Source organism: Panthera onca, chromosome E3 (genome assembly GCF_046562875.1).
Source record: "Panthera onca isolate mPanOnc1 chromosome E3, mPanOnc1 haplotype 2, whole genome shotgun sequence".
Lineage (NCBI taxonomy): Eukaryota > Metazoa > Chordata > Mammalia > Carnivora > Felidae > Panthera > Panthera onca.
Window position 1 is genome coordinate 24,944,970 of NC_138354.1, and position 25,735 is coordinate 24,970,704.

Here is a 25,735-nt window from a genome sequence, read left to right on the forward strand (position 1 = left end):
GAACACCCTGCTAAAGAACCAATGGTCAACCAGGCAATTAGAGAAGAAATTAAAAAATATATGGAAACAAATGAAAATGAAAATACAACAATCCAAATGCTTTGGGATGCAGCAAAGGCAGTCCTGAGAGGAAAGTACATTGCAATCCAGGCCTATCTCAAGAAACAAGAAAAATCCCAAATACAAAATCTAACAGCACACCTAAAGGAAATAGAAGCAGAACAGCAAAGGCAGCCTAAACCCAGCAGAAGAAAAGAAATAATAAAGATCAGAGCAGAAATAAACAATATAGAATTTAAAAAACTGTAGAGCAGATCAACAAAACCAAGAGTTGGTTTTTTGAAAAAATAAACAAAATTGATAAACCTCTAGCCAGGCTTCTCAAAAAGCAAAGGGAGATGACCCAAATAGATAAAATCAGGAATGAAAATGGAATTAGTACAACCAATCCCTCAGAGATACAAGCAATTATCAGGAAATACTAGGAATAATTATATGCCAACAAATTGGACAACCTGGAAGAAATGGACAAATTCCTAAACACCCACACACTTCCAAAACTCAATCAGGAGGAAATAGAAAGCTTGAACAGACCCATATCCAGCGAAGAAATTGAATCAGTTATCAAAAATCTCCCAACAAATAAGAGCCCAGGAACAGATGGCTTCCCAGGAGAGTTCTACCAGACGTTGAAAGCAGAGATAATACCTATCCTTCTCAAGCTATTCCAAAAAAACAGAAAGGGAAGGAAAACTTCCAGACTCATTCTATGAAGCCAGTATTACTTTGATTCCTAAACCAGACAGAGACCCAGTAAAAAAAGAGAACTACAGGCCAATATCCCTGATGAATATGGATGCAAAAATTCTCAATAAGATACTAGCAAATCGAATTCAACAGCTTATAAAAGAATTATTCACCATGATCAAGTGTGATTCATCCCTGGGATGCAGGGCTGGTTCAACATTCGCAAATCAATCAGCGTGATACATCACATTAATAAAAGAAAAGATAAGAACCACATGATCCTGTCAATCGATGCAGAAAAAGCATTTGACAAAATTCAGCATCCTTTCTTAATAAAAATTCTCGAGAAAGTTGGGACAGAAGGAACATACTTAAAGATCATAAAAGCCATTTATGAAAAGCCTACAGCTAATATCATCCTCAATGGGGAAAACTGAGAGCTTTTTCCCTGAGATCAGGAACACGACAGGGATGTCCACTCTCACCACTGTTGTTTAACATAGTGTTGGACGTGCTAGCATCAGCAATCAGACAACAAAAGGAAATCAAAGGCATCAAAATTGGCAAAGATGAAGTCAACCTTTCACTTTTTCCAGATGACATGATATTACACATGGAAAATCCGATAGACTCCACCAAAAGTCCGCTACAACTGATACATGAACTTAGCAAAGTCGCAGGATACAATATCAATATACAGAAATCAGCTGCATTCTTATACACTAATAATGAAGCAACAGAAAGACAAATAAAGAAACTGATCCCATTCACAATTGCACCAAGAAGCATAAAATACCTAGGGATAAATCTAACCAAAATGTACAAAATCTGTATGCTGAAAACTATAGAAAGCTTAGGAAGGAAATTGAAGAAGATATAAAGAAATGGAAAAACATTCCGTGCTCATGAATTGGAAGAATAAATATTGTCAAAATGTCAATACTACCCAAAGCTATCTACACATTCAATGCAATCCCAATCAAAATTGCACCAGCATTCTTCTCGAAACTAGAACAAGCCATCCTAAAATTCATATGGAACCACAAAAGGCCCCGAATAGCCAAAGTAATTTTGAAGAAGAAGACCAAAGCAGGAGGCATCACAATCCCAGACTTTAGCCTCTACTACAAAGCTGTAATCATCAAGACAGCATGGTATTGGCACAAAAACAGACACATAGACCAATGGAATAGAATAGAAACCACAGAACTAGACCCACAAACGTATGGCCAACTCATCTTTGACAAAGCAGGAAAGAATATCCAATGGAAAAAAGACAGTCTCTTTAACAAATGGTGCTGGGAGAACTGGACAGCAACATGCAGAAGGTTGAAACTAGACCACTTTCTTACACCATTCACAAAAATAAACTCAAAATGGATAAAGGACCTGATGTGAGACAGGAAACCATCAAAACCCTAGAGGAGAAAGCAGGAAACGACCTCTCTGACCTCAGCCGTAGCGATTTATTACTTGACACATCCCCAAAGGCAAGGCAATTAAAAGCAAAAATGAACCAGTGGTACCTCATGAAGATAAAAAGCTTCTGCACAGCAAAGAAAACAACCAACAAAACTAAAAGGCCACCAACGGAATGGGAAAAGATATTTGCAAATGACATATCGGACAAAGGGCTAGTATCCAAAATCTATAAAGAGCTCACCAAACTCCACACCCAAAAAACAAATAACCCAGTGAAGAAATGGGCAGAAAACATGAATAGACACTTCTCTAAAGAAGACATCCGGATGGCCAACAGGCACATGAAAAGATGCTCAACGTCGCTCCTCATCAGGGAAATACAAATCAAAACCACACTCAGATATCACCTCACGCCAGTCAGAGTGGCCAAAATGAACAAATCAGGAGATTATAGATGCTGGCGAGGATGTGGAGAAACGGGAATCCTCTTGCACTCTTGGTGGGAATGCAAACTGGTGCAGCCACTCTGGAAAACAGTGTGGGGGTTCCTCAGAAAATTAAAAATAGACCTACCCTATGACCCAGCAGTAGCACCGCTAGGAATTTACCCAAGGGATACAGGAGTACTGATGCATAGGGGCACTTGTACCCCAATGTTTACAGCAGCACTCTCAACAATAGCCAAATTATGGAAAGAGCCTAAATGTCCATCAACTGATGAATGGATAAAGAAATTGTGGTTTATATACACAATGGAGTACTACATGGCAATGAGAAAGAACGAAATATGGTCCTTTGTAGCAACGTGGATGGAACTGGAGAGTGTGATGCTAAGTGAAATAAGCCATACAGAGAAAGACAGATACCATATGTTTTCACTCTTATGTGGATCCTGAGAAACTGAACAGAAGATCATGGGGGAGGGGAAGGAAAAAAAAGAGGTTAGAGTGGGAGAGAGCCAAAGCATAAGAGACTCTTAAAAAGTGAGAACAAACTGAGGGTTGATGTGGGGTGGGGGGGTGGTGGGTGATGGTATTGAGGAGGGCACCTTTTGGGATGAGCACTGGGTGTTCTATGGAAACCAATTTGACATAAATTTCATATTAAAAAAAAGAAAAAGAGGTAAAAATATCCGGTTACCAAAGAAAAAAAAAAAGATCTAAGTAGTTAATTAATTAAAAACCCAGAGGTTTCCTTCCTTTTAAATCTTCTGCCTACTTTGCATCCAATGAGGTGACCAAGATGGCCTGCCTGTTTACTCTGAGCTGGACCAACGTTTAGAAAGGCTCTTCTGGCTCTAGGTCCTAACCACCCTTTTCTTTGAACATGTGCTTTAGAAAACTTGTAATTATACATCCTTTCTCTGTTTAAAATACAGATAACCCTTTTTTACAAGCCTCTTTCCTGTTTTACAACCCCAAACTGCCTTTCTGAAGGACCTGGGAGTCATCCTTTGACACGTAATCCTCAAGGAAGATAACACCCCTATTCCCAGTCTCTGTGCGAGGGGGGGAGCTAGCTTCCAACAGGCACCAATCAGCAGACACAGATGGCCTCATCAGAGAACCACATGGGCAAACTCAGGAAGCTACTCAAGGTGTTCTCCTGGTCAACCTTCCCTCCAACTTTTCCAACTTTCCCACTGTCTCACCTCAGTCCACAAACACCTTCCCACCCTTTGTTTCAGCAGAGCTGAGCTCAGACTGAGTTCTGGCCTCTCTTCCCTGCTCCGGTAGCCTTGCATAAAGTCTTCCTTGCCTGTTTTACTTCGTCCAGTGCAATTTTTGCTTTGACAGAAGAAAACTAAGACAACGTGAGCTTCCTGCAGCACTTAACTTCCATACCCCTTCTCTCTATTTATTGAACACTTACTGTGTTCTGTCCGTTGAAATAGTCTAGTCACCCTGAGAGATGGGTACGCGTAATATCCAGGTTCTTTCAGACAAGGAAACCCAAGCCTTGTGAAGTCAAAGTTTACCTTGGGTCATTGCTATAATCTGACTGTCTGGGTCCTCCCCTCCTCCCCAGATTCTTATGTGGAAATCCAAACCCGGATGTGATGGTATCAGGATGAGGGACATTGGGCACGTGATTAGGCCATGAGGATGGAGCCCCGATGAATGGGATTAGTGCCCATATTATAAGACAGGGCCCCAGAGAGCTCCCCTGCTTCCTCCACCATGTGAAGGACACAGTGACAAGATGCCTGTCTATGCATCAGAAATCAGGCTCTCACCACACACTGAATCTCACGGAGCTCTGAGCTGAGACTTCCCAGCCTCCAGAACTGTGAGACATACATTTGGGTGGCCCAGCCCACGGTAGGTATTCCATTACAGCAGCCCCAGCTGACTGGGACAGTCACACAGCAAGTCAATTCTGGACACCCAGCCCTAGACCCAAAACATGTGCCTCCGGACCCCTGGCTTTCAAATCTGAAGGCAACCAAAATAAAATTCTGTTTGTTTAATGTGTTCCCATTAGCTTCTCTGTGTGTCTTGGGGTCCAGAGAAGTGTCTCCTACTTCATGTGCTTGTTTTGGCACTTTCTCCTCCCTGGGAAGTCCGGGATGCATTCCCCAGAGCAGGGGCACTTGGAGAGGAAAAGGAAGGGAGTGAGGTCCAGTGAGGGACATGCAAAACTACAGGATGGAGGGTCAACGCTGGGTGTGGCGGTGAGCGGCGAGCGACATTAGACAGCGAGGTAGGGGGAATATTATATATGTTACATACAACGGGCTTTGGAGGGGGCAGAAAGGGTTGTGGACGGTTTTAGTGTATTGGGGCTTTTGGGGGTGTTGGGGGGTTCGCACTTTCCAGCTCTGCACTCAACAGTGCGGCCAGGGGGTGGGCCTCCGGGGAAGTCCAGGAGGCCCACCCTCCGCCTCCCCGGGGGAATCTGGGGAGAAGACACCACCAGGGCGGGGTGGTCCCATACTCACCGCTCGGGCCTCGAAACCGCCACTACTACACCCTCGCCTCCGCCGCTGAGGGACGCGGGTCACCGGGCGCGGCGCCTCCTCCCAACGCCTTCGCCAACCGCCCAGCTGCCTGCGGGCCCCGCGAGCAGGTCAGCGGCCAAGGTCCCTTCCTCGCGCATGCGCGCACGCCCCCACTCCCTAGCCTGCCCCCTCCTCCCTGCAGCCCCGGCGCCATCCCGCTTCGCCACCTGGCGCGCACGCGCCTCCCTGCCCCCTGCGCGCACTGGACCCTCCTCCCGGGACCCCTTAGAGCGTGGGGCCCCACCCAGCACTGCCCGAGGCCCCCAGACCCTCAGGGCCCTACCTCGGGGCCCGTGCGCTTGCCCCCAGGCTCTCTGCCTCTAGACCCCGCTGGACCACCCCACCACCCTCCAGCTCTCGCGGGCTCCCCTCTTCCTCAAGTGTCATGGTCACCTCAGCGGGCCGGTAGCTCGTGGCAGGAAGTTGGGAGAGATTCAGTGGCCGCCCTCTAGGGTCTGTGGGCGGCAGCAGAGAACTTGCAGAGGTCCCCCCGCTCGGGGGCCCGCAAGCCTGCTGCGGGGCCACTCGCAGCCCCCGACGTGGGGCGACTCTGGCGTAAGGCGCGCGGTCCTCGAGTCCAGCTCCCCAGCGAGCGCCGCCTGCGCCTCGACACGTGGGCGCTCAGCGCGTTGTGACTCCCACGGCGTCCTCTCCACGCGCTTCCCCGACCCGCCAGCCACTCAGGGGGCCCCACGTCCCGACCTCTCTCCTGCTCCACAGATTCGTCAGTGGTCGCTTCTCTTGGCGGACCCCACCCCAATACCCACCTTCGGTGTAGCTTAAGCGTTGCCAGGCAGGTTCTGAATTCTGCCAGAGGCAAATCTCTTCCCTACCCCGCCAGGGATCGGGTTCTGGCCTCCAGGCAGCAAATGGAATTGGGTTCTTGAACTGTCAGGTTAAGCTTGGTCAGGAGAGGGTGCTGGCGGGACGCTACAGGACCAAAGGCTGCTGCTCCAGGTTCAGTGTTTTCTCTTGATTGTTGGTCTCCCCTTGCTGCCAGCAGCAGGTGTGGAGGACATTTCTGGGCATTCACCCTGTACCTCCCCCAACCCCCATTAACCGTGGATTCTCAGTGACTCCGGCAGGTGCCCCTGCCTAGCACCAGCCTGCCAACAACCACAGAGAAGAGTTTCCTGCTTGCTAGATCCAGCCACAGTTCCTTGCTGGCTAGCCTAGGCAGCCTGTAACTATGGGGTGTTTTCTGCTTGCTCAGCCGGTGTGGAACAGCCTTGACCTAGGGCCAAGCAACTTCTTCACCATCAAGTAAGCCCCAAGTGCACTTTCTCCAAGACCTGAATCTCAGCCTTGGGGAAGGGTCCTCTTCCATGGTATTTGGGTATTTTCTTCAGCCACAGTCTATTCTTGAGAGTTCTTTGTACCTCCTTACAGCTATCGCCCTATTATAGTTATTAATTCTTTTAACTTTCCCTGTTCAAATTGCTGTGTGGTTTCCTGGCTCCTAATAGGGACACTGACAGGTGTTCCTGCTTGCTTGCTGGGTGACCCTGGGTAAATCCCTTAACCCCTCTGAGGCTCCATGTACAATGAGGATAATAGCAGCAGAGTTTTGTAGTAGTATTAAATGATGTAATACATGTAAAGTGCTTAGTAGAGGAAGTGACACAATTTTTTGTTTGTTTATTGCTGGAAGATTAAAGGTGGGTTGAGAAATAGGCAGAGTCAGTGAAAAAGACTACCTGACTAAAGGAATTTTTTAAAGAGATCATTAATAAAGACTAATGGGAGATGAGATGCAACTAAGAGCTTAATCAAGTGAGGTTCCTCTCCCTTTTTAAAGATGGCCAGCCTGGGAAACAACTTTTGCAATAACTGAAATCACATGTCAGAGATCTATGGGTGGTATTGGTTGGAAACCACAGAAAGTTATTTTACAGCTAAAAACAATAAAACAGAATAGTTTCTGGATATCACTTTATTACTCACAGTATCCAAATGAGGATATAAAAACCTTTATCCCCAAACAACCCCAAAATAGAACAGCTTCAGTGACTTTTTCCATCTTGTAATTTCAGGAGAATCATCCTCCCTTCTGCTCATCTGCCCAAGAATCTAGAGAACTGATTAGCTTTCTCTCTCTCTCCCTCTCTCCCTCTGTCTCTGTTTAAGGGGGACTCCATGTGCCCAAACAAGAATCAGAACTCTGTTTCCTCTATACCTTATTTGTCCTTTGTTCCTTCTTAATCAGAGAGTTGGGCAAGGGTAGGAAAATAAACACACTATTTTTAAAGAATGTTTTTGCTTCCTTTCTTGGACTCTAAATGTTCTTGATGCAAAGATTCTCTTACAAATGTAGACAAATGTAGAATCTTGGTTTGAATTTTGAAAAATAATCCAACTTATCACCATAAACTTTGATACTGATTTTAATTACTTTTTGTTATAAAACTGGTGTGTGTGTGTATCTATGGGAACGATGATTTTTTGACCCAGGCTTTATGATCCTCTTATGTTTAATTCAGCTGCTAAAACATAAAGCTTTTGCTCTTCATGTTGTCCCATGTGGCACATAATAATGATATTATTGGATGTTTCTGTTCAGACATTCAAAATACTCAGGAATAAGTCCTTGTTCTCACCCTGAAAAATGCTGCTCCTTCATGTTTCTAGCATAGAAAACAGGAGTTTTACCAAATGTCTTTAGATTTGTATAGGCCATGTAAACCTACAAAAAAAAAGTGACAAATAGTCTCCTTAGGGGGAATCTTTATTACATAAATATATATACACTAAGATGTACACATACAGATATGCCCCTCTATGTATCCAGGCTTAGTAAAGAGTACTACAGAAGACATAGTAAATGTCACTAGTTAGAAGTGAATCTCATTGTACCTTTTTTTTCAATCAACTCCAATGTTCTCTGAGTTAGCAAAGGTCAGGAAGACTTGTTCCAGCGTTATCTGAGTGATGGGGTAGTCTTCTAAATCGAATTTCACTTTAGCTTTCCCCAAAACATCAAACATCTTTATCAACAACAACAAAAAAGTACAGTTAACATTGCAGCCATCCCCTCCAGTGCCCAACCCAGATGAGCCTCTCTATCATTTCTTCCAACTCCTACCAAGTTATTGTTGGAAGACAAAAAGCACAGAAAGGGGAGATGAGAAAGTGACAGAATAAATCATTGATAATCTGTGAGGAAGCAGTTCCCTGTCCCCATTTTTTTGACAGGGACAAAAAATGGGATTTAAAGGTAGAAATCTGAAGCAATTAAACTCTAGGAACCACTGAAAAGCAACCTAAGGTCTCTGCTAATTCTATAATATCAGGCTCCCATTCCACATGAGAGTCCCAAATATTTCCCATCATTAGGACTTTCTTAACATGTAATATTAGAAGAGCATGGTTTCAACATTCGCCTTTGCCCAGGCATTGTTCTTGCTGGGAATGTAGTAGTTAAGGAGCCCTTGATGTTCGTGTTTTAATTCCCTACCTAGGAAAAGAAAGATAAATAATCTTACAGATTTAATTTTCAAGTTCTAAAATATTGCTACACCAACTTGATTATACACAATAGAGGTCTCAAATAAAAGAGGGACATAATCCAAAGGCCAACCTTTTAGTATACGTAACACGGTTAATTATTTCAGCAGGCTTCAGTCACCAAAAAATTATTACTTCATATGTACAATGTAAAACCTGAACCTTCTGAAATTTTTGTTACTACAAACCAAGTTTTGAGAATATGAACTGAAAGGATTTTCATTCTGGTTGTATGAGTACGTATGCATGTACACTATGTTTGCTGGGGAGTGCAGCAGGACAAGGATTTCTATTCTCACATGAAATAGGAAATCACACATACAAATCCCCAAAGTCAGGCCACGTGTTATTTCTTTTACAGGTGAATAAGAACCCACTGGTGGAATGAGAGGGAAGGTCAGGGGGCATCCATTTCAAATTAAGAACAAATAGATGTGTTTATTCTTAGCACTGCATATTTGCAAACTATTACTAATTAAATTCATCGGGGTTAAAATTGTTTTTAAAATATATGTTAAAGTAATTAAAGAAGTCATGAGACTGAGGTGGGTCTAATTCCTTGGTAGGCTACATAAGTAAATCAAAACCCAAGCCAGAGTAAATGCACTCAAATCTAAGAAAATGAAACTCAAGAAAAGATAGCCACAAATAACCAGCTAGTTTTTCTCAAATAAGGCAACTGCTTAATCAAATATTTCCTTGATTATCCACAGGTTTTTTTCTGTATAAACCTCTCCCTTAGCTCCTGTTTGTGGAATCCTCCTCATGACCTTTAGTTTGGAGCTGCCCAATTAGAATTGATATATGTTCTAATGAACTCTTGAAAATTGTAATATGCACCAGTTTATCTTTTAATAGTTCTGGTGATAGAACTGGATCCAAAAGAGCCCCCCAGTGGCCCTGGGAGCAAAGATCAAACAGGCATAGGTACTCACTGAGCCCTTTGCACTCATTTACTTTCACACTGTGCCTGAAAGTCTGTGTATGTTCCTATTGGATATCTGAGCTCCTCAGTATTGTGTCACGAGCTCTCTGACTTCATTTGACCTTTTCTTTTACCAGACTGAGTCTGGAGTTGAACAAGTTCTGACTTAAACATTATTAGTTCTCTGTCTTCAACCAAACTGGGTCCAGGGTTGGACTGGATCCAACTAAAACTGAACTGAGTTCAGTGTGGGGCCTTAGGTAGGTTTAAATTTTGTTTTAAGGAATGGAGAGGAAAAAATTAGTTCCTCTGAGCCCAAAGAGTCCGGGAGTTCTCCATCTGGGACTCCAAATGTATAAAAATTATGGGTCCATGTTTTTTATCCATTCTGCCAATCTCTTTTGGTTGGATAGTTTAATAAAGTTTAAATCTTTTCTGGCCTTCCTTTCTAGAGGACAGCTCTGCCAGGTGTATTATTCTTGGTTGACAGATATTTTTTTTCCAATATTTTGAATATATAATCTCACTTTCTCTTAGTCTGCAAAGCTTCTTTTAAGGAATCTTATAGGGGATTCCCTTGTATGACAATCACTTTTCTCTTGCGTTTTCAAAATTATCTTTTGTTTTTGACATTTGAGAAATGTATTAAAATGTGTTTCTCAGTTAACGTTTTTCTAATTCAACTATTTGGGGTCCCTTGGGCCCCAGGAATATGTACATCAATATCCCTCCCCAAGTTTGAAATGTTTTCTGACATTATTTTTTTAAATAGACTTTCTATTTCTTGTTCTCTTCTCTTCTGGAATTCCCATAATGCCTATAATTGTTTCTGTTACAGTGTCCCCTAAGTCCTGTAGGCTTTTTTTTCCCCATTTTTTATCATTCTTTTTTGCATCTCTGACGGTAATTTCAAATGACATACCTCTTATTTTACTGATTGTTTCTTCTGCTTGGTTGAGTCTGTTGCTGAAGCTCTCTATTGAATTCTCCAGTTCAGTCATTGTATTTTTCAGCTCTAGGATTTGTTTGATGGTGTCAATTTCTGTATTTTTCATTTTGTTCATGCAACTGATTTTGCTTACCTGTCTTTCTGTGTGTTTTTGTTGTTCACTAAGCCTCTTTAAAAGGATTATTCTAAATTCTTTGTCAGATATTTCACAGATCTCTCTTTAGGGTCGATTGTTGAAGATTTATTAGTTTCTTTTGGTGGCATCATGTTTACCTGATTCTCTGTGGTCCTTGTGTTTGTACCTGCACATTTGAATGAATAGTCTCCTAGACTTTACAGGTTTACTTTATCAGGGACAGATCTTCATCCATCAACTTAAGGTACTAGACTGTTTTTACGTGGTAGCTTCCAAGGGCAGAGAGTGCTTGTTATCAGGGTCTTGGTTTGGTTGGGTCGAACACTTGTGCTCTAAGGTGAGGGGAAGGGCAGTGGCTGTCTGTGTTCCATCGCTTGATTGGCCTGCCCATTGAGCTCTGTGTTCAAGCAGGGCTACTGGGTAGGCTCCCTGATTGGGCAGGACTACTGGCTGTGCTCCACGGTCTAGCAGTGCCATTAACTGGGTTCTGTACCCCTAGAAGGGTGGTGCCACTGTTTGGACTCCACAATTGTTCAGGGCCAGGGACTAAGCCCCATTGCTCTTGTCTAGGGGAGGCCTCAGGCTGTGCTCTCTAACAGGTTGATGCTACCATCTGATCTCTGTGTTCTGGTGGAGCCACAAGCAGGGCCTAACAGTCAGATAAGGCCTAGACTGTGCTCTAAAATTATGCAGGGGCATGACTGTTTCCCAAAGTTGGGCAAGACTGAAGGCTGGTCTTTATAATCTAGTAAGCTACTGGCTGTGCTTCATTGTTGGGATCCAAATAAGGCAGACGGCCCACTGAGTTCACTGGTCAGATAGGGCCACTGGTTCAGCTCTGCAGCTGGGCAGAGCTACTGGCTGGAATCTCTGATTAGGCACCGATGAAAGTATAGTTGTAGGGTAGGCTCCATGGCTTCCTGGCTTCCTAGTTGGGCAAGACTGGAGGCTATGCTTAGCAGTTGGTCAGGACTTTGCATTTACTTCTCTGGCTAGCAGAGCTGTAGAATGGGCTCCATATCTGGCACAGCTTTTTGGCTGGGGACCCAAATCAGGCAGAAGTACCCTCCTGCTCCCAGGCCAGACGTAGTACCAGCTCAGCTCTGCAGACAGGCACAGCCACAGCCACAGGGTGGAATCTCTGCTCCAATGCCAGTACAAGTAGGAATGTGGTCTGCCAAGATCTGGATGCTGCTTGCTTTAAGCACCACCTACCTTCTCTGTTCCTATGTGATCCACAATGGTAAAAGCCCCATAGATTCCTCAGTGATCCTTGGAAGGTGGCACCCAAGTGAGAATTCATTGGCATTAATGATTTGAGGTAAGTTTTTTGGGGGGTGTCTCATTGCCTTTTCAATTAGGTTTTGTTTTAGTTTAGGAAATTTTCCTGAAAATTTTTAGTATTTATTCTATTCTGTGACATTTTTTCTTTGTGGACTACTTTTATGATTGTGCTGTATTAACATTCCCTTCCTTCTTTCTGAATGTCTCTCAAGTGCTTGTTTATATTTTTGTTTGGTGTTTTCCTCTTTTTCTCCATTCCAATCCCCATTTCCCTTGAACTTCCTACACTATTTGTTCCTGATACCTAATTATTTCTGAAATGTTTACTTTTTAAAAATGTTTTATTTATTTTCGAGAGAGAGAGAGAGAGCATGAGCAGGGGAAGGGCAGACAGAGAGGGAGACACAGACTCCGAAGCAGACTCCAGGCTCTGAGCTGTCAGCACAGAGCCTGTTGTGGGGCTTGAACCTGTGAACCATGAGAACATGACCTGAGCTGAAGTTGGACACTTAACCAACTGAGGCACTCAGGCACCCCTGAAATGTTTACTTAAAAAAAAAAGCTGTCAGTTGTCTTTCCATATCTCTTTGTTGTCTAGTCATCTAATTTCTTAGCCCTTCCTAATGTGATTTAGTATTTTCTTTCATGGAACCATTTACTCTAAATATTTCTCATTCCTCTGGTAAGCCCATTATAGACGTGAATATTCCAGTGGTGCCTGGTGGCTCAGTTGGTTGAGCGTCTGACTTTGGCTCAGGTCATGATCTCATGGTTTGTGAGTTCGATCCCCAAGTTTGGCTCTGTGCTGACAGCTCAGAGCCTGGAGCCTGCTTTGGATCTTGTGTCTCCCTCTCTCTCTGCCCCTCCCCCACTCACAATCTGTCTCTGTCTCTCAAAAATGAATAAATGTTTAAAAATTTTTTAAAAAAGTGGATATTCCAGCTGCCTTTGCTTGTAATATTTATTCCATCTTTTTAAAAGTCAATATTTATATAAGGGTTCCATGTCAGTTTCTTTTGGATTATATCATATTTGAATAGCTTTTTGTTCAAAATAATGTGAGGAACAACAGGGCAACAACCACCTTACAAGTGCCTCAAACAAGAAAGTGCCTCAAACTCATATTCCCATTAAAGTTCTTGTGTCCACATCCTTGGGGATAGGTCTTGTGTCAGTGTTTAGTGTTCCTCCTTCAAGTAGAGCAAGTTTCTAGGACAGCACACAGTAAGGTTTTCTGGTAGCAGCTTTTCTTTGTGGTGATTTAGGGACATCAAATAGACCTCTGATGCAAGTACTACTCAGAAATATTTACCAAATGAATGCATAAGTGAAAACTGAACTTCTTAATGGACTATGAACACCACTGAAGTAATTCTATTTCCCACATATATGTTTCCAAGATGTAATCTACTATCCATTTCTTTCTATTTTCTGATCTTCATTCTTATTGCATAATCCATCATGCTATTTTCCATTGCTTAGAAGATAACATTCTAACTTCCCAGCCTGACACACAGTGGAAACTTCTGTGATATTTTGTACAGCATAGTGGGGTGGAAACTAAGGTGAAAAACCAGAATTATTAAGTCTTGCTAGGTCCATGCTTTATATTTAGGAAAGAGAAATAAAGGGTAGAAAAAAATAGTTGCTTTCTCTGGTATTGTACCATATAGTCAGAGAGATGTTTATTGAATTTAGCTTGTAGAAGCATGCTACTCTTGAAAGGAGAGAAAAGCTTACTGATTTTTATTTGAATCTCAATTCCATATCCTGGCTCTTACAGAAAGAGACAAGAGTTACATTATTAGTGCAAGGAAAAAACCTTAAAAGATCTTATAGACTGAACTGTATCCTCCCAAATTCATATGCTGAAGTCCAAACCCCAAATGTGATTGTATTTGGACAAAGGGCCTTTATGGAGGTAATTAATACTAATGGAGATTATAAGAATGGGGCCTCAATCCACTCTTAACTAGTGTCCTTATTAGAAGTGGAAGAGACACCAGAGCTAAGGTGCACACAGAGCTAAGTCTGGATGAGGACAAAGGAAGAAGGCAGCCATCAGCAGCCAAAGAAAGAGGCCTCAGAGGAAACCAGACTTGCTAAAACCTTGATATTGGCCTTCTAGCCAGAGAACTATGAAAAAATAAATTTCTGTAGTTTAAGTCACACAGTGTGTGGTATTTTATTATAGCAGATCTAGCAGACTTAGATTATATGCGCAAATAATTGAGAATTATGCTAAAATATATGACTTTACATATATAAACATATGGACAGCCTAATCTACAACAGACCTACTAGTTAATATACAGAAGGTTGGTGAGTACTATTGACCTTTGAACAATGTGAGGATTAGTGTATAACTTTCAACCCCCCCCAAATTTTACTACTAATAGCCTACTGTTTTTTTCCAATATATGAAATTTATTGTCAAATTGGTTTCCATACAACACCCAGTGCTCATCCCAAAAGGTGCCCTTCTCAATACCCATCACCCACCCTCCCCTCGCTCCCACCCCCCATCAATCCTCAGATTGTTCTCAGTTTTTAAGAGTCTCTTATGCTTTGGCTCTCTCCCACTCTAACCTCTTTTTTTCCCTTCCCCTCCCCCATGGGTTTCTGTTAAGTTTCTCAGGATCCACATAAGAGTGAAAATATATGGTATCTGTCTTTCTCTGTATGGCTTATTTCACTTAGCATCACACTCTCCTTTCCATCCACGTTGCTACAAAGGGCCATATTTCATTCTTTCTCATTGCCACGTAGTACTCCATTGTGTATATAAACCACAATTTCTTTCATTCATCAGTTGATGGACATTTAGGCTCTTTCCATAATTTGGCTATTGTTGAGAGTGCTGCTGTAAACATTGGGGTACAAGTGCCTCTATGCATCAGTACTCCTGTAACCCTTGGGTAAATTACTAGCAGTGCTACTGCTGGGTCATAGGGTAGGTCTATTTTTAATTTTCTGAGGAACCCCCACACTGTTTTCCAGAGTGGGTGCACCAGTTTGCATTCCCACCAAGAGTGCAAGAGGATTCCCGTTTCTCCACATCCTCGCCAGCATCTATAATCTCCTGATTTGTTCATTTTGGCCACTCTGACTGGTGTGAGGTGATATCTGAGTGTGGTTTTGATTTGTATTTCCCTGATGAGGAGCGATGCTGAGCATCTTTTCATGTGCCTATTGGCCATCCAGATGTCTTCTTTAGAGAAGTGTCTATTCATGTTTTCTGCCCATTTCTTCACTGGGTTATTTGTTTTTTGGGTGTGGAGTTTGGTGAGCTCTTTATAGATTTTGGATACTAGCCCTTTGTCCGATATGTCATTTGCAAATATCTTTTCCCATTCCGTTGGTTGCCTTTTAGTTTTGTTGATTGTTTCCTTTGCAGTGCAGAAGCTTTTTATCTTCATGAGGTACCAATAGTTCATTTTTGCTTTTAATTCCCTTGCCTTTGGATTTGTGTCAAGTAATAAATTGCTACGGCTGAGGTCAGAGAGGTCGTTTCCTGCTTTCTCCTCTAGGGTTTTGATGGTTTCCTGTCTCACAGTCAGGTCCTTTATCCATTTTGAGTTTATTTTTGTGAATGGTGTAAGAAAGTGGTCTAGTTTCATTCTTCTGCATGTTGCTCTCCAGTTCTCCCAGCACCATTTGTTAAAGAGACTGTCTTTTTTCCATTGGATATTCTTTCCTGCTTTGTCAAAGATGAGTTGGCCATACGTTTGTGGGTCTAGTTCTAGGGTTTCTATTCTATTCCAGTGGTCTATGTGTCTGTTTTTGTGCCAATACCGTGCTGTCTTGATGATGACAGGTTTGTAGTAGAGGCTAAAGTCTGGGATTGTGATGCCTCCTGCTTTGGTCTTCTTCTTCAAAATTACTTTGGCTATTCGGGGCCTTTTGTGGTTCCATATGAATTTTAGGATGGCTTGTTCTAGTTTCGAGAAGAATGCTGGTGCAATTTTGATTGGGATTGCATTGAATGTGTAGATAGCTTTGGGTAGTATTGACATTTTGACAATATTTATTCTTCCAATCCATGAGCACGGAATGTTTTTCCATTTCTTTATATCTTCTTCAATTTCCTTCCTAAGCTTTCTATAGTTTTCAGCATACAGATCTGTTACATCTTTGGTTAGATTTATCCCTAGGTATTTTATGCTTCTTGGTGCAATTGTGAATGGGATCAGTTTCTTTATTTGTCTTTCTGTTGCTTCATTATTAGTGTATAAGAATGCGACTGATTTCTGTACATTGATTTTGTATCCGGCAACTCTGTTGAATTCATGTATCAGTTCTAGCAGACTTTCGGTGGAGTCTATCGGATTTTCCATGTATAATATCATGTCATCTGCAAAAAGTGAAAGCTTGACTTCATCTTTGCCAATTTTGATGCCTTTGATTTCCTTTTGTTGTCTGATTGCTGATGCTAGCAGGTCCAACACTATGTTAAACAACAGTGGTGAGAGTGGACATCCCTGTCATGTTCCTGATCTCAGGGAAAAAGCTCTCAGTTTTTCCTCATTGAGGATGATGTTAGCTGTGGGCTTTTCATAATTGGCTTTTATGATGTTTAAGTATGTTCCTTCTATACCGACTTTCTGAAAGGTTTTAATTAAGAAAGGATGCTGAATTTTGTCAAATGCCTTTTCTGCATCGATTGACAGGATCATATGGTTCTTATCTTTTCTTTTATTAATGTGATGTATCACGTTGATTGATTTGCGAATGTTGAACCAGCCCTGCATCCCAGGAATGAATCCCATTTGATCGTGGTGAATAATTCTTTTTATATGCTGTTGAATTCGATTTGCTAGTATCTTATTGAGAATTTTTGCATCCATATTCATCAGGGATTTTGGCCTGTAGTTCTCTTTTTTTACTGGGTCTCTGTCTGGTTTAGGAATCAAAGTAATACTGGCTTCATAGAATGAGTCTGGAAGTTTTCCTTCCCTTTCTGTTTTTTTGGAATAGCTTGAGAAGGATAGGTATTATCTCTGCTTTCAACTTATGGTAGAACTCTCCTGGGAAGCCATCTGGTCCTGGACTCATTTGTTGGGAGATTTTTGATAACTGATTCAATTTCTTCACTGGTTATGGGTCTGTTCAAGCTTTCTATTTCCTCCTGATTGAGTTTTGGAAGCGTGTGGGTGTTTAGGAATTTGTCCATTTCTTCCAGGTTGTCCAGTTTGTTGGCATATAATTTTTCATAGTATTCCCTGATAATTGTTTGTATCTCTGAGGGATTGGTTGTACTAATTCCATTTTCATTCCTGATTTTATCTATTTGGGTCATCTCCCTTTGCTTTTTGAGAAGCCTGGCTAGAGGTTTATCAATTTTGTTTATTTTTTCAAAAAACCAACTCTTGGTTTCGTTGATCTGCTCTACAGTTTTTTTAGATTCTATATTGTTTATTTCTGCTCTGATCTTTATTATTTCTCTTCTTCTGCTGGGTGTAGGCTGTCTTTGCTGTTCTGCTTCTATTTCCTTTAGGTGTGCTGTTAGATTTTGTATTTGGGATTTTTCTTGTTTCTTGAGATAGGCCTGGATTGCAATGTATTTTCCTCTCAGGACTGCCTTCGCTGCATCCCAAAGCATTTGGATTGTTGTATTTTCATTTTCGTTTGTTTCCATATATTTTTTAATTTCTTCTCTAATTGCCTGGTTGACCCACTCATTCTTTGGTAGGGTGATCTTTAACCTCCATGCTTTTGGAGGTTTTCCAGACTTTTTCCTGTGGTTGATTTCAAGCTTCATCGCCTTGTGGTCTGAAAGTATGCATGGTATGATCTCAATTCTTGTAAACTTATGAAGGGCTGTTTTGTGACCTGGTATGTGATCTGTCTTGGAGAATGTTCCATGTGCACTCGAGAAGAAAGTATATTCTGTTGCTTTGGGATGCAGAGTTCTAAATATATCTGTCAAGTCCATCTGATCCAATGTATCATTCAGGGCCCTCGTTTCTTTATTGACCATGTGTCTAGATGATCTATCCATTTCTGTAAGTGGAGTGTTAAAGTCCCCTGCAATTACCACATTCTTATCACTAAGGTTGCTTATGTTTATGAGTAATTGTTTTATATATTTGGGGGCTTTCGTATTCGGGGCATAGACATTTATAATTGTTAGCTCTTCCTGATGGATAGACCCTGTAATTATTTTATAATGCCCTTCTTCATCTCTTGTTACAGCCTTTAATTTAAAGTCTAGTTTGTCTCATATAAGTATGGCTACTCCAGCTTTATTTTGACTTCCAGTGGCATGATAAATAGTTCTCCATCCCCTCGCTCTCAATCTGAAGGTGTCCTCAGGTCTAAAATGAGTCTCTTGTAGACAGCAAATAGATGGGTCTTGTTTTTTATCCATTCTGATACCCTATATCTTTTGCTTGGCGCAGTTAGTCCATTTACAGTCAGTGTTATTATAGAAAGATATGGGTTTAGAGTCATTGTGATGTCCGTATGTTTTATGCTTGTAGCGATGTCTCTGGTACTTTGTCTCACAGGATCCCCCTTAGGATCTCTTGTAGGGCTGATGTAGTGGTGACGAATTCCTTCAGTTTTTGTTTGTTTGGGAAGACCTTTATCTCTCCTTCTATTCTAAATGACACACTTGCTGGATAAAGGGTTCTTGGCTGCATATTTTTTTTCTGTTCATCACATTGAAGATCTCCTGCCATTCCTTTCTGGCCTGCCAACTTTTAGAAGAGAGATCAGTCATGAGTCTTATAGGTCTCCCTTTATATGTTAGAGCACGTTTACCCCTCGCTGCTTTCAGAATGTTCTCTTTATCCTTGTATTTTGCCAGTTTCACTATGATATGTCGTGCAGAAGATCAATTCAAATTATGTCTGAAGGGAGTTCTCTGTGCCTCTTGGATTTCAACGTCTTTTTCCTTCCCCAGATTGGGGAAGTTCTCAGCTATGATTTCTTCAAGTACACTTTCATCACTTTCCTTCTCTCTTCCTCCTCTGGAATACCAATTATGCGTAGATTATTTCTCTTTAGTGCATCACTTAGTTCTCTAACTTTCCCCTCATACTCCTGGATTTTTTTATCTCTCTTTTTCTCAGCTTCCTCTTTTTCCATAATTTGATCTTCTAGTTCACCTATTCTCTCCTCTGCCTCTTCAATCTGAGCCATGGTTGTCTCCATTTTATTTTGCAGCTCGTTTATAGCATTATTTAGCTCCTCCTGACTATTCCTTAGTCCCTTGATCTCTGTAGCAATAGATTCTCTGCTGTCCTCTATACTGTTTTCAAGCCCAGTGATTAATTTCATTACTATTATTCTAAATTCACTTTCTGTTACATTGTTTAAATCCTTTTTGATCAGTTCGTTAGCTGTTGTTATTTCCTGGAGATTCTTTGGAGGTGAATTCTTCCATTTCATCATTTTGGATAGTCCCTGGAGTAGTGCGGCCCTGCTGGGCACTTCACCTGTGCTGTCTTGAATAACTGGAGTTGGTGGGTGGGGCCACAGTCAGACCTGATGTCTGCCCCCAGCCCACCGCTGGGGCCACAGTCAGACTGGTGTGTACCTACTCTTCCCCTCTCATAGGGGCGGGATTCACTGTGGGGTGGCGTGGCCCATCTGGGCTACTTGCACACTGCCGGGCTTGTGGTGCTGGGGAACTGGTGTATTAGCTGAGGTGGATAGGCAAGGTGCACAGGGGCGGGAGGGGCAGGCTCAGCTTGCTTCTCCTTTGGTCATCTGCTTCGGGAAGGGCCCTGTGGCAGCGGGAGGGAGTCAGACCTGCTGCTGGAGGGGTGGATCCGCAGAAGCACAGCAATGGGCGTTTGCACGGTGCAAGCAAGTTCCCTGGCAGGAACTGGTTCCCTTTGGGATTTTGGCTGGGGCATGGGTGAGGGAGATGGCGCTGGCAAGCTCCTTTGTTCCCTGCCAAACTGAGCTCTGTCATCCCAGGGCTCAGCAACTCTCCCTCCCGTTGTCCTCCAGCCCTCCCGTTCTCCGAGCAGAGCTGTTAGCTTTTAACCTTCCAGATGTTAAGTCCCGCTTGCTGTCAGAACACACTCTGTCTGGCCCCTCCGCTTTTGCCAGCCAGATTTGGGGGCTCTGCTTGGTCAGCGGGCTGCCCCTCCGACTCGGCTCCCTCCCGCTAGTCCGTATAGCGTGCACCACTTCTCCGCCCTTCCTATCCTCTTCTGTGGGCCTCTCCTCTGTGCTTGGCTCCAGAGGGTCCATTCTGCTAGTCTTCTGGTAGTTTTCTGGGTTATTTAGGCAGGTGTAGGTGGAATCTGAGTGATCAGCAGGACGCAGTGAGCCCAGAGTCCTCCTACGCGGCCATCTTCCCCAGGTCCTCCACTAATAGCCTACTGTTGACCAGAACCCTTACTGATAACATAGTAAATTAACATACGTTTTGTATGTTATATGTATTATATGTTGTATTATTACAATAAAGTAAGCTAGAGAAAAGAAAATGTTATTAAGAAAACTATAAGAAAAAATACACTTATAGTACTATACTGTACTTACTGAAAAGAAAATCCATGTATAAGTTGACCCATGCCATTCAAACCCATGTTGTTCAAGGGTCAACTGTACTTCTGTGTTTTTTTGTGTGAAAAGTTCTTAACACAACCGGATACAATAGTTTTATAAGAACAAACATTCAAAAGGATCTCAATGTGGAATATCAATAAATATCAATCACTCACAAGAAATAGTTATTGGAGACACACGCCATATGGATGGTGAGAACAACTAATATGATTTAACACATGTCTAACAAAGTTAGCCTAGCCAACTTAATTTACCTGGGAAAAATGCCGCAATATATTGTTTAAAATTCTCTAATTTATTCTCATCTGTATCAATCTTGACCTTAGCCTTCAGTATGTAAATACTGCTGAACTTGTTCTTGAGATGCTGAGGGCTGCCCAGGCACATGAATTTTCCCTTCACCATGATGGCCAGCCTGGTACAGAGGGCATCACATTTCTCCATACTAGCAAAACAAGACACCAGAATAATGTAAGGCTGAAAAGATCTCCATTGGAAGACATCCTGTAGTTCAAATTTTCAGTATTTTGTGACTCTAAAATAGGAAGGTGCATTTTCCATCATTAATATCATGGGAAAGGAGATATTTTCAAGTTCAAGGTAGTTGACGACTAAATTATCAAATGGAACAGATCCTAAACTTTCTGTTTTCTCCTCTCAGTGAGAATTCTTGGCCATTCCACTCACTAGGATTCAGGAGGAGCTCATGCTTAGGCAAGTTTACTGTCCAATATTGCAAGCTCCAAATAATGCCCTCCCATAGCCATGAAAACACTTCTAATCCTTAATCAACTTCCTGAAAAACCACACCTGTGAGAGGTAATGAGGATGACTTTGCCACTTTCACGTGTCTTTGTCACTGTGTTCCAAAGCAGATGCCGGGCCTCTGGGTCCATGCTAGTTGATGGCTCATCCAGGAAGATAGCCGAGGGCTTTCCGATTAGGGCAATGGCAGTGGTGAGTCTACGTTTGTTTCCTCCACTTCATGGTCAAGGAAGGAGACAGAAAGCAGACACAGAGATGGCTATACATTATAGTAACTTAATACATAAAACATCTACTTAATACATATCAACATTTACAGAAAATAATTTGCCTATTTCCAAAATGCTGAGTCAGGGAACAAGCAGAGATACTAAAAATGCTGATTACATGTGGCTCAACCAAGGCTCCAGACCCAAAACCAGATGATTTGAAATGTAGAAGGGTAGCTTTGTTTACAAAATCAATTTAGCCACATTATCAGTGAAATTTGTATTATTATTCTTGAGGTTCATTGGGATTCCTAGATATATAAACTACATAGTGGCCAGGCCAATGCAAAGAATCTTACACTGTGTTTATTTGAGAGACAAAGAACTATATAGAGAGACAGGTAGAAAAATGGTCTCTCTTGTAATTCAATGGCTACAATTTTAATAGCACCAGGATTTTTAGTTTCATCTCTGCAAAGGGGAGATATGATACTGTCTAGGTCTGCTTTACTGCTGGCATCTAAACACTGCCAGGGCATTAGATCACTTCACAGTCATTGCCTCTGTTTGTCAGTGGAACTCTGGTTAAACCGTGGGCACCCATTTCAAAGAGCAGAAACACAGGAGGCTCATCAATATTAGCTGCAATGAGAGCACCAGTACAATACCTCACCTGTAAGTCTAAATAAACTTGTCAGCATAGGGTTCCAGATTCAGTGATTGCAATGATTTATTCACATATGGTTTAATCTTCTTCTCAGGAACCCCCCACAACATGGCATACATGACCATTATTTCCCGACCAGTCATGTAATCCAGCAAGGCATCAAACTGTGGCCAATAGCCATTTTTTACCTCACCTGCAATAAGAAATAACAATGAACACAACTCAACTATCTTACTGAGCATATAGTAAATATAGATAATATAGAAGACCTGTAGTTCTCCAGCCCATGTGTCTAAAAAGGTTAGAACCCACAGTTTTTCCAAAGAATTTCTCCAGTGATTATGGAATCATTACATCTAGAGGGTATTGTCACGTGCTGGATCTACAACTGTGCAAAAGTATGGATTTTTCTGTCATGATGTTATTTCCCTATAAAGGGCCATAATCAATCTGTTAAATACATGGAAAATAATTACAAAATAGCAGTGTACCGATTTACATAAGTATATTCACCTGAACAAGCTGAATGAGCTAGAAAGTGGTTAGCCTACCATTGGCTCAACGTTTACTCACTGTAAACCTAAAGGAAAATCTGATGACCCTGAAAAGTAAGAGATCTAAATCACTAGTTTGATGTACAGTGTTAATAACTGGATGGATATTTTTGAAATTTGGGACTTTATTTTCTCTAATAAGTCTTCATTGGTTTAGTCTCAAGGGATGCTATGATATCAAAAGCAAAGACTGTCAAAGAAGGGGGTTTGGACAATAACATCTAGGTTCGGCTCAGTGACATCCTACTTTTTGGTAGTGGTAGTAGATAGATGTGCAGTAAGGGGCCTTCCATAGCTCTATTATATGCAATATGACATTATGACCATCGTTTAAGATGTAGGTGAGTAGAACTGGGATCCTAGTTATTATTGCAGTCATATATTGATGATAAAGATAATGTATTATAAAAATTATCTAATATTCAGACAAAATAGCTGACTAAAACCTAAGTTAAAACCAATAATAAAAATAATGAATATTTTAAAAACTTGTTTATTTTACAAATTTTAAAACAAATCTCTAAGCCTACACTCATAATTCAGGTGTTTTAGAGAAGCCAATACATCTTGCAAACTATTTTGAACAACAAATACTGTGATCCATTGAGAAGCCCACTAAACAATTAAGAAGTTAACTCAAAACAATATAAAAAGAATACAGATTCAGGGGATTCTGGGAAGATGGCAGAGTAGGAAGCATCAATTTATCTCCCCACCTAGACGACAATTACACAGGCAGAAGCTGTCTAATAGAATATTTTGGAACTCTGGAGTCTACTACAAGCTTGGAAATTCCAGAGGCAGATATGGACGATAAATTGTAGTTAGTTTTAATTAGCTTTTAGCACACTAGCACTTACCATTCTCTATTCCCAGCACTATGATAGTATCTGAGGACATGTTTCTGGAGCAGCTTCCATAGAGCTAGGTGGAGCAGGGTGGGCAAAAGGGATCCTGTCTTCCAAATATTGGGCACCCTGTACTCTGACTGCTTATTTCTGCTTCTGATCAGAGAGATGCAAAAAAACCGGAAAGTAGAGCCCATTCAAAGGAATAAAATAAATCAATAGACACTGTCCCTGAGTAAGACCTGATGATAGATCTGTTACACAAAGACTTTAAAATGACTTTCTTTTCCTTCCTCCCTGCCTCCCTCCCTTCCTTCCTTCCCTTTTTTCTTTTCTTTTTCTTTCTTCTTTCTTTCTTTCTTTCTTTCTTTCTTTCTTTCTTTCTTTCTTTCTTCTCTTACTCCTCTCTCTCTCTCTCTCTCTCTCTCTCTCTCTCTCTCTCTCTCTCTCTTTCTCTCTCTCTCTCTCTTTCTCCCCTCCTTGTTAGTTAACATACAGTGTAGGTGTGGCTTCAGGAGTAGAACCCAGTGATTCATGACTTAACATATAACACCCAGTGCTCATCCCAATAAGTTCCCTCCTTAATGTCCATCACCAATTTCCCCCACCCCAACAACCCTGTTTGTTCCCTATTTAAGAGTCTCTTACGGCTCGTCTCCCTCTCTGTTTTTACCTTATTTTTCCTTCCCTTCCCCCATGATCATCTGTTATGTTTCTCAAATTCCACATGAGTGAAATCATGTGGAATCTGTCTTTCTCTGACTTAATTCACATAGCATAGTACCCTCTAGTTCCATCCACATAGTTGCAAATGGCAAGATTTCATTCTTTTTCATTGCCGAGTAGGATTCCATTGTGCATATAAATCACATCTTCTTAATCTATTCATTAGTTGATGGACATTTGGGCTCTTTCCATAATTTGGCTATTGTTGATAGTGCAGCTATAAACATTGTGCACGTGCCCTTCAAATAAGCACTCATATATCCTTTGGATAAATTCCTAGTAGTGCAATTGTGGGGTCATAGGGTAATTCTATTTTTAATTTTTTGAGGAACCTCCACACCGTCTTCCAGAGTAGCTGAACCAGTTTGCATTTCCACCGACAGTGCAAGAGTGTTCCCCTTCCTCCATGTCCTCACCAACATGTATTGTTGCCTGAGTTGTTAATTTTAGCCTCTCTGACTGGTTTGAGGTGGTATCTCCTTGTGGTTTTGATTTGTATTTCCCTGATAATGAGTGATGTTGAGCATCTTTTCAGATGTTGCCATCTGGATGTCTTCTTTGGAGAAGTGTCTGTTTATGTCTTCTGCACATTTCTTCACTAGATTTTTTTTTTCGGATGTTGAGTTTGATAAGTTCATTATAGATTTTGGATACTAACCCTTTATCCGATATGTCATTTGTAAATATCTTCTCCCATTCTGTCAGGTGACTTTTAGTTTCATTGATTGTTTCCTTTGCTGTAGAGAAGATTTTCATCTTGATGACATTCCAATAGTTCATTTTTGCTCTTATTTCCCTTGCCTCCAGAGACATGTCAAGTAAGAAGATGCTACAGCCGAGGTCAAAGAGGTTACTGCTTGTTTTCTCCTGTGGGATTTTGATGGTTTCCTGTCTCACATTTAGGTCTCTCATCCATTTTGAATTTATCTTTGTATGTAGTGTAAGAAAGTGGTCCAGTTTCATTCTTCTGCATGTTGCTGTCAAGTTCTTCCAGAACCATTTGCTAAGGAGACTGTCTTTTTTCAATCGGATACTTTCTCTTGCTTAGTCCAAGATTAGTTGGCCATATATTTGTGGGTCCATTTCTGAGTTCTCTATTCCATTGGTCTATGTGTCTGTTTTTGTCCCAATACCATAATGTCTTCATGATTGCAACTTTGTACTGGAGGCCAAGATTGTGATACCTCCAGCTTTGGTTTTCTTTTTTAACATTACTTTGGATATTCACGGTCTTTGTGGTTCCATACAAGTTTTAGGATTGTTTGTTCTAGCTATGTGAAGAATGCTGGTGGTCTTTTGATTGGGATTACATTGAATGTGTAGATTCCTTTGGGTAGTATTGACATTTTAACAATATTTGTTTTTCCAATCCATGAGCATGTAATCTTTTTCCATTTCTTTTTGTCTCCTTCAATTTCTTTCATATGCTTTCTATAGTTTTCAGTGTACATATCTTTTATCTCTTTGGT

At 41.5% G+C, this 25,735-nt stretch overlaps 1 protein-coding gene and 1 long non-coding RNA gene across 5 annotated transcripts in view; both read right to left on the bottom strand.

Annotated features, from left to right (window-relative positions):
* LOC132689750 (phospholipid-transporting ATPase ABCA3-like) overlaps positions 1–5,243 on the bottom strand; it is a 175,298-nt gene extending 170,055 nt beyond the window's left edge. For all 3 annotated transcript variants that reach the window (XM_078440518.2, XM_078440517.2, XM_078440516.2), the window contains exon 1: positions 5,111–5,243. The gene's annotated coding sequence lies outside the window, so the exon portion shown is untranslated. The remainder of the gene's footprint in view (positions 1–5,110) is intronic.
* Positions 5,244–6,904: 1,661 nt separating this feature from the next.
* Positions 6,905–25,735, bottom strand: part of LOC132689185 (uncharacterized) — a 100,051-nt gene continuing 81,220 nt past the window's right edge. Inside the window, exons 2-5 of one of the 2 annotated variants that reach the window (XR_013552771.2) lie at positions 22,145–22,326; positions 21,308–21,478; positions 8,024–8,154; positions 6,905–7,853 (exon numbers count right to left, since the gene is read on the bottom strand). This is a non-coding gene — a long non-coding RNA (uncharacterized LOC132689185). Of the gene's footprint in view, positions 7,854–7,877; positions 8,155–21,307; positions 21,479–22,144; positions 22,327–25,735 lie in introns of those variants that run through there. The other variant, XR_013552770.2, reaches the window with a different exon arrangement.